The sequence below is a fragment of the Cherax quadricarinatus genome, chromosome 71 (genome assembly GCF_038502225.1).
Source record: "Cherax quadricarinatus isolate ZL_2023a chromosome 71, ASM3850222v1, whole genome shotgun sequence".
Taxonomy (NCBI): domain Eukaryota; kingdom Metazoa; phylum Arthropoda; class Malacostraca; order Decapoda; family Parastacidae; genus Cherax; species Cherax quadricarinatus.
The window spans coordinates 4895222-4909483 of NC_091362.1; positions in this window are offsets into that span (position 1 = coordinate 4895222).

Below are 14262 nucleotides of genomic sequence, written 5' to 3' on the forward strand. Positions count from 1 at the left end.
TTTATTAAGAGTCGTTTTGTCCAATGGGAACTTTATCCAGTAAAGGAGACGGAAAAAATACAGAATATATAGTAGACAGAAGTCAGGTAAATTAGGGGTGACAGGTGAAAGAAAAAGAAAAGTCCCAGGAAGAAATGTCTCTGAAAAATAATCACAGGAATAAAAATCTCAGAAAAAATTTGACGAATTTAGGTTAAGTTAGATAAGGTTATACTGGGTTAAATCAAGTTAGGTTAGATTAGATTAGCTTAGGCTAGGTTATGTTAAATAAGGGTTAGATTAGGTTAAATTACATTAGGTTACGTTAAGCCAGTATAAGGTTGAGTTGGCCAACATTATTTGCAACTACAAGGAATCTGTCATTTTTTTCCTTGTGGACTTTTTCTTCCCACCCAAAACTGTGACTTTCCTTCCGTGACTGTTTTACTTATGACTTAATTACCTTGATTCGAATTAAGCGAGGTAAGGTCCAGTAAGGTCAGGTGGAGGTGCGTGAGCCACCTTGCCGTGTAGTGTGTATGGTGGGAGGGATGAGTTTAACGAGGACACATGCAATACTAAAACGTCTGTAGTTGTGGCCACTGTGTGGGATACAGTAATCAGGGCAACCTCGAGATGACGTAACTTATGAAAATCTTCTTTAAAAATAATCTGGCTTCTTTCCATTTCATCAGGAGCCCTTTTATCGGGTTAAATATGATTCGTCAGAAAAAAACGACAAGTGTTTCCTGACTGGAGTTTTAGGCCATCCGATAGAGGCCTTCTTCTGGCTTATCAGTCCACCCCTTCTGAAAATTAAGGTTACAGTCACGACCATATAAGTAGCCTTTGCATGTTGCAATGTCACTCATAAGTTATTCACGATATCTCTGCTGTATGTTTGTGCTTTCTCACTCACTCAATGTTGTAAACATCTGACCCAGGTACACCTTGTCACATTCACTGCAAGCTATAACAAACAGATGATGCACACATCGGTACCTACAGATACGAAATAAAAGCCTGGATATGAAGCTTTCATTGAACATTAGCTTAGCTTAGGTAAACTAGAAGTTCTCTCATATTCTAAAACTATTTGTAATAATTTTCACTCAGTTTTCTTAAAATAGTATGATTTACCGGAACTGACCATTACCAAATGTATCTGATCTTCGTCCATTATATGTTCAGTGTATTCCCATGCTCTGTATTAAATTCATAAAGCCCCCAAGTCTTCTAATTGTTGCATCGTGTATATATTTATTAGTATTACGTGTAAATATTCCCATAAGCAATGTATTGATATTACTTGTTCCTTTTATGGTGGTGTAACTACTATGTTGGAGGCATCGGTGTCTGTATATTACGTTGTGAAAAGCACTTTGAACACAGTTATTCACGCCGCACTGTACAACACCAGTCGCTGTGGTGAGCACAGTTTACTACCAGTGTTGGAAAGCATTGTCAGTGGAATCAGGTGATGAAAAGAGTTTTTCTTTATTTTCTCGACCCCAGTCACTCAATTTCAACCAAATCAACTTTTTGGTATAGTCATTTTGGACGCAACAAAACAGAAAAGTTGTTCATTTGGAGTTACATCGGATCATTGTATTATAAATCAATATATTAAATACGTATTAACTTCGTGACATCCCTGGGGTACTCATCTATATCTTTAACTTCCAGCTGTGTCCCAGAGTAACTGTTTCTCGCCTCTCAAATAGTCTGTTTCTGCCTATCCTATCAATTTCTCTGAGTATTTTACATGTGATCATATCTCCCCTGGTTGTTGTTCTCCAGTGTCGTTAGATACATTTCATTTAGCCGATGCTCGTAGCTCATAACCTTCAGTTCTGGAAGAAGGTTCGTTTCATACCTCTTCAGTTTCTCCAGTATATTAACGTGCTTTTGTCAGGTGTGGGTTACATGCTGGTACTGCATACTCCAAGAATAGTTTGACATATGTTGGTATGAGCTGGCATGTGCTATCACTTCCCGGGAACTATACATAAACCTTACTTTACATGAGCTGGCTGGTGCTATGACGTCCAAGAGCTATATATCAGCCCTTCACTACTTGGCACGTACTATCACGTCCCAAGAGCTGCATATCAACCGTGGCAAGCGTCAGGTACATTAGATTCGTGTTTCTGGGAAGCGCAACTGATTCCGTTCTCTGTCAAGACTGCTACTCAACCTTCCTTCGTGCACTCAGGGACCAGGAGCTGAATACCAACATTTTTTCTCAGAAAAGTTTGCACGTTATAATAGTGTTTGCGCCAGGTATAAATAGAAGCTAAAGCAAATTTTAAGGGTTTAGCAACACTCAGAATTCTAAATATAGTTAGTTTTTTAAAATAGAGGAAAGATTTTTAAGGCTTATGTTAATTTACTGTTTCTTTCGTGAATGAACGATGAATTTTTGTCAGGGAAGAAACAAGCATAAGAAAAATAATTTATTTTCTTGCTCAGTTTATATTTTCCTAAATAATGTATAGTATTCTCACACTGGTCATGACTAAGTTTGTGACGTTTAAGTTATATTGACCATATGAGGGTAATAATGGCCACAGAACTCCACTACACTATCATCAACGATACTCTTTGTGCAATATTACACACACACACACACACACACACATACACACACACATACACACACACACACACACACACACACACACACACACACACACACACACACACACACACACACACATACACACACACATACACACACACACACACAAACACACACACACACACACACACACACACACACACACACACACACACACACACACACACACACACACACACATACACACAGAGATAACAGGGAAGGCACTACAATGGATCAGGGAATACTTATCAGGAAGACAGCAGCGAGTCATGATACGTGGCGAGGTGTCAGAGTGGGCACCTGTGACCAGCGGGGTCCCACAGGGGTCAGTCCTAGGACCAGTGCTGTTTCTGGTATTTGTGTACGACATGACGGAAGGAATAGACTCCGAAGTGTCGGGGCTGGGGGGCGAGTGGTCGCTCAGGACTCCCTATCACTGAATGCTGAAGAGAAGAACACCTCAGTTAATAGTGAGAACATGGTGATTAGTGTGCCAAATGGAAAGGATTTTTTTTAAATGGAATAATATTTGTTTAACAATCAGCAAAAGATAGTCAGTGATGTGCACCTTTAGTAAACAGATAGGGCCACTCTCCTCGCCACCCATCCCTGGTCCTCTCCACACATCCCTGTCTAGGCCTTCTGCCTGCCTGACCAAGGGTGTTGCCTTTCAGTGCCCCACCAATTACTCTCACTATTGCTGGCTACTCCACCACCCTAATCTCCCATGCATCCATGCTGTCCTTCACCCTTCATTCCACAGCTGGAGCCCTCCCACGCCCACGATGTCAGCAATGTCACAAGATGTGCCGGGTTCCCAGGAATCTCAACGATAGAGCCAACGCCGTGGAATCCGTCAACAAGGCATCTGCCAAGTGTGCCACAGGGAATGTGCACTTAGTCCCTCATATGGGAACATCCGTGCACATAATGAATGTCTAGGCTCCTGGAGGGTTTCAAAAGGAAATAACCAACAGCCCTTCCCAGCAGACAGAGCTGACAGCTACAGTGACTTCACCTCTACAGAGGACCTATGATCTGCAGTCACCCACCAGGACGTGACACACAACCCCAAAGCAGCTCGCCCTCAAGCTGCTAGCAAATTCGCTGACCTCTTGAAAAAAGTCAAGAATGCCACTGCAAACAACGGATCCTAGCACAACCTACTGCTATTTGGAATGCGTGTCTGGCTGTCCCACAAAGGAAGGACAAGTCCCTAGCAACATCTGTTACTAGGGCAATAAATGCATTCCCTAGAGATTACTTCCTCGTCCGTCTTCCCTCTAGGGCGACAAACTCCAGCAGGGCAAATTCCAACAACAGAACACCTGATGCTTCAAAAATCAGACCCCAGATTAGCAAAAAAAGATAAAAAGGTAATACTACTGGAGTACTGAGGATTAATTAAAACAAGTGAAGATATCATCGCCCTTAAGAATGTCGTTACAAGTCAAACCCTGAATGACAAACATACACGCAGGGCTCCCAGTACCAACAATGACCTCCCTGATATTGCAGCAGGTGAAGAACATTTATCCCTACAGACTCTGATGTATATAAAGCCGCAATATCAATTCCACAGGGCTCAGCAGGGGTTTTCACCAGTTTAAGGCCACAACACTTAAATGCTCAGTCCAGCACTTGGTGATGTTTCAGAGGTTGCTGTCTGAACTCACCAAATTTTCAAATGAGCGCCTGGCTAGTAGTGTCCCGGAGGCCATTAGACCCTTCTTCTTCGGTGCCTCACTATGTGCCCTCCGGAAAAAAATGGAGGAATCATGCCCATTGCAGTGGGCAACATCCATCGGCGCCTTGTCGTTCAACAAGGCTGTGAAGCAGCTGCCCACGCAGCACGAGTATACATCAACAACATGTCAGATGAAAAAGCCTTAATCAAACTGGACTTTGCCAATGCTTTCAACTTAGTCAGAAGGGATGCTGCCCTCCAGGTAGTTTCTAGACACTTCCCTTCCCTCTATCCTTTCATACAATCGCTTACCTGGAGTTTACCTGGAGAGAGTTCCGGGGGTCAACGCCCCCGCGGCCCGGTCTGTGACCAGGCCTCCTGGTGGATCAGAGCCTGATCAACCAGGCTGTTACTGCTGGCTGCACGCAATCCAACGTACGAGCCACAGCCCGGCTGGTCAGGTACCGACTTTAGGTGTTTGTCCATTGCCTGCTTGAAGACATCCAGGGGTCTATTGGTAATCCCCCTTATGTATGCTGGGAGGCAATTGAACAGTCTCGGGCCCCTGACACTTGTTGTATTGTCTCTTAACGTGCTAGTGACACCCCTGCTTTTCATTGGGGGATGTTGCATCGTCTGCCGAGTCTTTTGCTTTCGTTGTGAGTGATTCTCGTGTGCAAGTTCGGTACTAGTCTCTCTAGGATTTTCCAGGTGTATATAATCATGTATCTCTCCCGCCTGCGTTCCAGGGAGTACAGGTTCAGGAAATTCAAGCGCTCCTAGTAATTGAGGTGTTTTATCTCCGTTATGCACGCCGTGAAGGTTCTCTGTACATTTTCTAGGTCAGCAATTTCACCTGCCTTGAAAGGTGCTGTTAGTGTGCAGCAATATTCCAGCCTAGATAGAACAAGCGACCTGAAGAGTGTCATCATGGGCTTGGCATCCCTCGTTTTGAAGATTCTCATTATCCATCCTGTCATTTTTCTAGCAGATGCGATTGATACAATGTTATGGTCCTTGAAGATGAGATCCTCCGACATGATCACTCCCAGGTCTTTGACGTTGGTTTTTCGCTCAATTTTGTGGAAGGAATTTGTTTTGTACTCTGATGAAGTTTTAATTTCCTCATGTTTACCATATCGGAGTAATTGAAATTTCTCATCGTTGAACTTCATACTGTTTTCTGCAGCCCACTGAAAGATTTGGTTGATGTCCGCCTGGAGCCTTGCAGTGTCTGCAATGGAAGACACTGTCATGCAGATTCGGGTGTCATCTGCAAAGGAAGACACGGTGCTGTGGCTGACATCCTTGTCTATGTCAGATATGAGGATGAGAAACAAGATGGGAGCGAGTACTGTGCCTTGTGGAACAGAGCTTTTCACCGTAGCCGCCTCAGCCTTTACTCTGTTGACTACTACTCTTTGTGTTCTGTTTGTGAGGAAATTATTGATCCATCTACCAAGTTTTCCTGTTATTCCTTTAGCACGCATTTTGTGCGTTATTACACCATGGTCACACTTGTCGAAGGCTTTTGCAAAGTCTGTAAATATTACATCTGCATACTTTTTGTCTCCTAGTGCAATTTCAGACCTTGTCGTAGTGATCCAGTAGCTGAGACAGACAGGAGCGACCTGCTCTAAACCCATGTTGCCCTGGGTTGTGTAATTGATGGGTATCTAGATGGGTGGCGATCTTGCTTCTCAGAACCCTTTCAAAGATTTTTATGATATGGGATGTTAGTGCTATCGGTCTGTAGTTCTTTGCTATTGCTTTACTGCCCCCTTTGTGGAGTGGGGCTATCTCTGTTGTTTTTAGTAACTGTGGGACGACCCCCGTGTCCATGCTCCCTCTCTATAGGATGGTAAAAGCTCGTGATAGGGGCTTCTTGCAGTTCTTGATGAACACGGAGTTCCATGAGTCTGGCCCTGGGGCAGAGTGCATGGGCATGTCATTTATCGCCTGTTCAAAGTCATTTGGTGTCAGGATAATATCAGATAGGCTTGTGTTAACCAAATTCTGTGGCTCTCTCATAAAAAATTCATTTTGATCTTCGACTCTCAGTCTGGTTAGCGGCTTGCTAAAAACTGAGTCATATTGGGACTTGAGTAGCTCACTCATTTCCTTGCTGTCATCTGTGTAGGACCCATCTTGTTTAAGTAGGGGCCCAATACTGGATGTTGTTCTCGACTTTGATTTGGCATAAGAAAAGAAATACTTTGGGTTTCTTTCGATTTCATATATGGCTTTTAGTCCTTCCCAGGATTCCTGACTCCTATAAGATTCCTTTAGCTTAAGTTCGATGTTTGCAATTTCTCTGACCAGTGACTCTCTACGCATTTCAGATACATTGGCCTCTTTTAGCCGCTCTGTTATTCTTTTCCGTCGCCTGTAAAGGGAGCGCCTGTCTCTTTCTATTTTACATCTACTCCTAGTTTTTCTTAAAGGAATAAGCCTTGAGCATACATCGAGTGCCACCGAGTTTATCTGTTCTAGGCATAAGTTGGGGTCTGTGTTGCTTAGTCTATCTTCCCAGCTTATATCGTTTAAGACTTGGTTTACTTGCTCCCACTTTATGTTCTTGTTATTGAAGTTGAATTTGGTGAAGGCTCCCTCGTGACTAATCTCATTTTGTCGGTCTGGGGCTCCGCGCATACATGTCTGAACCTCGATTATGTTGTGATCTGAGTATATTGTTTTTGATATGGTGACGTTTCGTATCAGATCATCAGTGTTAGTGAAGATGAGGTTTAGTGTATTCTCCAGTCTAGTAGGCTCTATTATTTGCTGGTTTAAGTTGAATTTTGTGCAGAGATTTAAAAGCTCGCGTGTGAGTTCTCGTCAGAGCTGCCTCCTGGTGTTATCACTGCAACAACATTATTTGCTATATTCCTCCATTTTAGGTACCTCATGTTGAAATCCCCCAGGAGCAAGATGTTTGGGGCAGGTGCTGGAAGATTTTCCAGACAGTGGTCAATTTTTGACAGCTGTTCCTGGAATTGCTGGAACGTTTCATCTGGAGGCTTCTAGACTACCACAATGTGACTTCTACAGTGTGACTTCCAAACAATTCTTTGGGGACCATGAAATTGAATAATGTGAGGGTGTGCAACAGGGGGACCGTCTCGCCCCCTTTCTCTTCTGTCTGGTCATCAAGGAGGTCACAGAAGCACTGTCCAGTGAGCTCAGTATCTGGTTCTTGGATGATTGTACCCTAACTGACATTACGGAATCTCTCCTAGAGGACATCAGAAAAATTAAAGACATGGGAGAGAGCCTAGGCCTGTCTTTATACCCCACCAAATGCTAAATAGTTTCTACCAATCGACAGATCATTCAGAATATTAGTGCTGTTTTACCAGGAGCACGAGCCAATGATCCAGTCAACAGCACTCTCCATGGTACTCCTGTTGGGCCCAGTGCCATTGATCTGATCATTAAAAAGAAAATCTCAGACCTCCGGACGATGGAGGGCAGGATGAAAGACAATGATACACATAATGTCTTCTACCTACTCAACAGGTGCCTGTCCATCCAAAACTTACCTACTTCCTGAGACTCTACCCAGCCTTCAGCAATCCAAAATTCAAGGAATGACTACCTCCTTAAGACCATGCTGGAGACTGTATTGAATCTTTCCCTTCAAGATGGACAGTGGTTGCAAGCCTCACTTCCAGTCACTTGGGGGGCTGGGAGTACGCAAATCCTCCGAGATTGCCCTACCAGTTTTCCTATCCTCTTCCATAGCGTCAAACGAGTTAATAAAACCAGTTCTTCCGGACAACCTCAGTGACTCAGCAGGAATACAGAACCCTATCTCTCTCTCTCTCTCTCTCTCTCTCTCTCTCTCTCTCTCTCTCTCTCTCTCTCTCTCTCTCTCTCTCTCTCTCTCTCTCTCGCTCTCTCTCTCTCTCTCTCTCTCTCTCTCTCTCTCTCTCTCTCTCTCTCTCTCTCTCTCTCTCTCTCTCTCTCTCTCTCTCTCTCTCTCTCTCTCTCTCTCTCTCTCTCTCGCTCTCTTTCTCTCCCCCTCTCTCTCTCTCTCTCTTTCTACATATATATATATATATATATATATATATATATATATATATATATATATATATATATATATATATATATATATATATATATATATATATATATATTTTCAACAAGTCGGCCGACTCCCGCCTAGGCAAGGTGACCCAAAAAGAAAGAAAATCCCCAAAAAGAAAATACTTTCATCATCATTCAACACTTTCACCTCACTCACACATAATCACTGTTTTTGCAGAGGTTCCCAGAATACAACGGCTTAGAAGTATATACGTATAAAAATACACAATATATCCCTCCAAATTGCCAATATCTCAAATCCCTCCTTTAGAGTGCAGGCATTGTACTTCCCATTTTCAGGACTCAAGTCCGGTTATATAAAAATAACCGGTTTCCCTGAATCCCTTTACTAAATATTACCCTCCTCACACTCCAACAACTAGTCAGGTTCCAAATACCATTTGTCTCCATTCATTCCTATCTAACACGCTCACGCACGCTTGCTGGAAATCCAAACCCCTCGCCCACAACACCTCCTTTACCCCCTCCCTCCAACCTTTTCGAGGACGACCCCTACCCCGCCTTCCTTCCCCTACAGAATTATACGCTCTCCATGTCATTCTACTTTGATCCATTCTCTCTAAATAACCAAACCACCTCAACAACCCCTCTTCAGCCCTCTGACTAATACTTTTATTAACTCCACACCTTCTCCTAATTTCCACACTCCGAATTTTCTGCATAATATTTACACCACACATTGCCCTTAGACAGGACATCTCCACTGCCTCCAACCGCCTCCTTGCTGCAGCATTTACAACCCAAGCTTCACATCCATATAAGAGTGTTGGTACTACTATACTTTCATACATTCCTTCTTTGCCTCCATAGATAACATTTTTTGCCTCCACATATACCTCAATGCGCCACTCACCTTTTTTCCTTCATCAATTCTATGATTAACCTCATCCTTCATAAATCCATCCGCCGACACGTCAACTCCCAAATATCTGAAAACATTCACTTCTTCCATACTCCTCCTCCCCAATTTGATATCCAATTTTTTTTATCTAAATCATTTGATATCCTCACCACCTTACTTTTTTCTATGTTCACTTTCAACTTTCTACCTTTACACACACTCCTAAATTCGTCCACTAACCTTTGCAATTTTTCTTTAGAAACTCCCTATCATTTACTTCTTTTACAACCCCATCTATAAATATATTAAACAACCATGGTGACATTACACATCCCTGTCTAAGACCTACTTTTACCGGGAAGTATTCTCCCTTTCTTCTACACACCCTAACCTGAGCCTCACTATCCTCATAAAAACTCTTTACAGCATTTAGTAACTTACCACCTATTCCATATACTTGCAACATCTGCCACATTGCTTCCCTAACCACTCTATCATATGCCTTTTCTAAATCCATAAATGCAATAAAAACTTCCCTACCTTTATCTAAATACTGCTCACATATATGCTTCATTGTAAACACTTGATCTACACATCCCCTACCCACTCTAAAGCCTCCTTGCTCATCTGCAATTCTACATTCTGTCTTATCTCTAATTCTTTCAATAATAATCCTACCGTACACTTTTCCTGGTATACTAAGTAAACTTATTCCTCTATAATTTTTACGATCTCTTTTGTCCCCCTTCCCTTTATATAAAGAGACTATACACACTCTCCGCCAATCCCTAGGTACCTTCCCCTCTTTCAAACATTTATTAAACAAAAATACCAACCATTCCAACACTATATCCACTCTCCCTGCTTTTAACATTTCTGTCATGATCCCATCAGTTCCAGCTGCTTTACCCCCTTTCATTCTACGTAATGCCTCACGCACCTCCCACACACTCACATCCTGCTCTTCTTCACTCCTAAAATATGGTATACCTCCCTGGCCAGTGCATGAAATTACCGCCTCCCTTTCTTTGTCGACATTTAAAAGTTCCTCAAAATATTCTCGCCATCTACGTAATACCTCCATCTCCCCATCTACTAACTCCCCTACTCTGTTTTTAACTGACAAATTCATTTGTTCCCTAGGCTTTCTTAACTTGTTTAACTCACTCCAAATTTTTTTCTTATTTTCATTAAAATTTCTTGACAGTACCTCTCCCACTCTATCATCCGCTCTTCTTTTGCACTCTCTCACCACTCTCTTCACCTATGTTTTACTCTCCATATACTCTACTCTTCTTATAACACTTCTGCTTTGTAAATACCTCTCATAAGATACCTTTTTCTCTTTTATCACACCCTTTACTTCGTCATTTCACCAATCACTCCTCTTTCCTCCTGCACCCACCCTCCTATAACCCCAAACTTCTGCCCTCACATTCTGATACTGCATTTTTAAAACTATTCCAACTCTCTTCAACCTCCTCCCCCACCTAGGTGCATATACGCTTACTATAACCCACTTCTCATATCCAACCTTTATTTTACTCCACATAATCCTTGAATTAATACATTTATAATCCCTCTTTTCCTGCCATAGCTTATCCTTCAACATTATTGCTACTCCTTCTTTAGCTCTAACTCTATTAGAAACCCCTGACCTAGTCCCATTTATTCCTCTCCACTGAAACTCACCCACCCCCTTCAGCTTCGTTTCACTTAAATCCAAGACATCCAGCTTCTTCTCATTCATAACATCCACAATCATCTCTTTCTTATCATTCGCACAACATCCACGCACATTCAGACTTCCCACTTTGGCAATTTTCTTATTATTCTTTTAGTAATTATTACAGGAAAAGGGGTTACTAGCCCATTGTTCAAGGCATTTTAGTTGACTTTTACAACACGCATGGCTTACGGAGGAAAGATTCTTATTCCACTTCCCCCTAGATATAAAAGGAAAAGTAATTAGAACAAGAACTAAGATAAAATCAAAGAAAACTCAGATGAGTGTGTATAAATAAACATGTAGATGTATGTGTAGTGTGACCTAAGTGTAAGTAGAAGTAGCAAGACGTACCTGTAATCTTGCATATTTATGAGACAGACAAAAGACACCAGCAATCCTATTAATTCGCTGCCTGACCACGGTAGAGTGCGGTTGTGCTCTGCACCCCTCTGCTGTTTGTAGGCGAGCTCCCTTGTCAGTTACCTGGCTGCAGCGGTGTGAAGTGGTGCTGTCACGCCTCTGTTAACAACATAGGTGCACTGTGATTGTCAAGACGGCGGTTAGTCTGAGACGCCGGATAAATACTGTAGGCATTGAGCTACTTAAAGGAACGATAACGCCTAGTTCTGCGCAAGTCTTATTGCCAAAGATCATCCGGGAGACATATGGCATACAAGATAGTGACTTGTATGGTGTAGCATTAAACGGAGGCCAAAGAATTTTCGTCAAACTGCTATCAGCTACGGTTTATGAATCGTTAGTCACCAGGTTTCAGGACGTAAGTCTTAGCGTCACACCAGCTGTCAGTGTAAGAATGATAGATGTTTCACGGCATTATACGTGGATCAAGTTACGCAACGTTCCCTTTGAGGCGGACGAGGCGGATATAAGGAAAGTTTTTGAGACGTATGAGACGGTGCATTATGCTCAACATAGTACGTGGGCGGCAGGTGCCTATGCTGGTTTTCCAGAGGGTTCTTTCAACCTCAAAATGACTTTGAGGCACCCAATACCGTCCTATGTGTATCTACAAGATTTCAGGACGCAGGTCATGGTAATGTACCCAGGACAACGACGTACGTGCCGCCTATGTGGTGAGTATGATCACATAGCGGCGACCTGTGATAAGCGAAGACGTGTGCCTGGTCCTGTTGTGGACGTCGCAACCCCTGCTTCAAAGGTGGCAGGTGAGAAACAAACATCGGATGGAGGGCGTGGTGTTTTGTGGAGCGAGATAGTGGATCGGGCACACAGGACTGGCGGTGAGTTGGAGTCCCTCCCCCAGCTGCCTGATCAGGTATCGTCTCCTGTGGACAAGGAGGAGCAGCAATTACAGGAGAAGGTTCTTGAGATTGAGGAGGAATTGGTGGAGGTGTTGAAGACTTTGTCACCGCCAGAGAGGGACGTTACATCTGAGCGTGGTGTCATCGAAGAGTCGTCGCTTCCAGAAAGTCGGAGACATGATAATTTGGGACGTGATGATGGTTTGGAGTCGTCCGTTGAATCATTAAACCATTCTCAGGTAGAGGTGGAGGTTCATCGAGAGGCAACATCTGACCAAGACATGTGTAACATGACGGTCACGAGAAAGAGGGCGGCTACGTCAGATTCTGATGACGTCCTTAAGCCTGCACAAAGGCCTGGGAAACAGACTGAGGTGAAGTGTGAAGGTAGTGGTGTAGGTGGTGGTAGCCATGATAGGAGGCACCGGAAGAAGGGGGGAGGGAAAGAGAGCACTCTGAAGGTGTCAAACGTAAATTCAAGCTCTGGAGTTGTAAAGAGTGATGAGAGGAAGCAGGGGTGAAAACTTTAATAGGCCTTAGGTGTATGTCTGTAAATGTTAATGGGTTATGTAGCGGTATGAAGAGAGATTGGTTTCGTAATTCCCTGAATAAATCTAGAGTGGATGTTGTGTTCCTGCAGGAGCACAATTATAAAGAGGGTAGGGTGTTGGAGGTGGCAGGATTTCGAGTAGTTACCCTGCCATCTCCCCGTCTAAAAGGTGGTGTGGGAATTTTAATAAGGGAGACGAGCCCGTTTGTTTTGCAGAGAAGCGAGGGAGGAGGGGAAGGGAGGGTGTTGCGTGTGGATGGGTGGTGGATGGGTAAGCGTGTGTCTTTTGTGAGTGTGTATGCGCCGGCAGAAAATAACATAAAGGTAAAGAATGATTTTGTGTGTGAGGATCTTGTGTTTTTCTTAAGTGCACTGCCAGAGGTGGCGATAGTTGGTGGGGACTGGAATAGTGTAATCAGGGTGGCTGATGTGGACCCAAAAGGGGCTGGATGTATGTCTGTGGCTCTTAGGGATTTATTAAGGGATGTTAGGTTACGTGATGCCTTCGGGGGGGCGGTGTGGGAGAATGAATATACGTTTGTTAGGAGTGGATATGCTGCGAGACTAGATAGAGTGTATCTTTCCCAGGGAGTGGATGTGAAATCTTTCAGTACTGTTGAGGCTACAATGTCAGATCATAGGGCAGTGGTGGTGGAGGTTGGGTGGGGGACGCTCGCGGACATATATAGAAGTTATTGGAAATTAAATATAAGTGTGATAGGTGATGAGGAGGGGTTGGAGGGGTTTTCAGTCCTATGGAGGGAGCTTAGTGTGGAAGAACAGGGAGTGGATGACATTGTGACATGGTGGGATAGTGTTGCAAAGGAAAGGATTAGAAAGTTTTATGTGAGAGAAGGAAAACGTATTAATAATTTAAAATATGGACTGGCTAACTATTTAGAGGATAGGTTAAGAGGTTGCTATGGGCGGGGGGTGGGGGGCATAATTTTCCTATGGATGAAATAGCTGAAATAAAGAGGAGGTTGAGAGTGTTGCAAAATGAAAGGTTTCAAGCTGTAAGGGTGCAGGCAGGGGTGGAAGAAATGCTTTGGGGCGACAAGCCGTCAGCGTGTGTTTTGCGGCATCAAAAGCAAAGGCAGGCGGTGACAGCTATCCCATGTTTAGAGGTAACGGAGATGGTTGGGAATTATAGAGCAGGGCAGGAGATACGAACCACGAAGGGGATGTGTGCGTATGCTGAGACTTGGTACGAGAAGTACTGGAACAGTGAAGGGGAAGGGTGACGTGGCGTTGGACAAGGTGTGTACGTATGTGATAGAAAGGCTTTAGGTGGGACTATTACGGCAGAGGAAATAGAGAATGCGTTAAGGGGAATGAGGAAGGGGAAAGCGCCGGGTATTGACGGTCTCCCAGTAGAATTTTATTTACAACATTGGACGTTAATAAGGGGATTTATAGTTAGGTTATTTAATCGTATGAAGGAGAAGGGTAAGTTG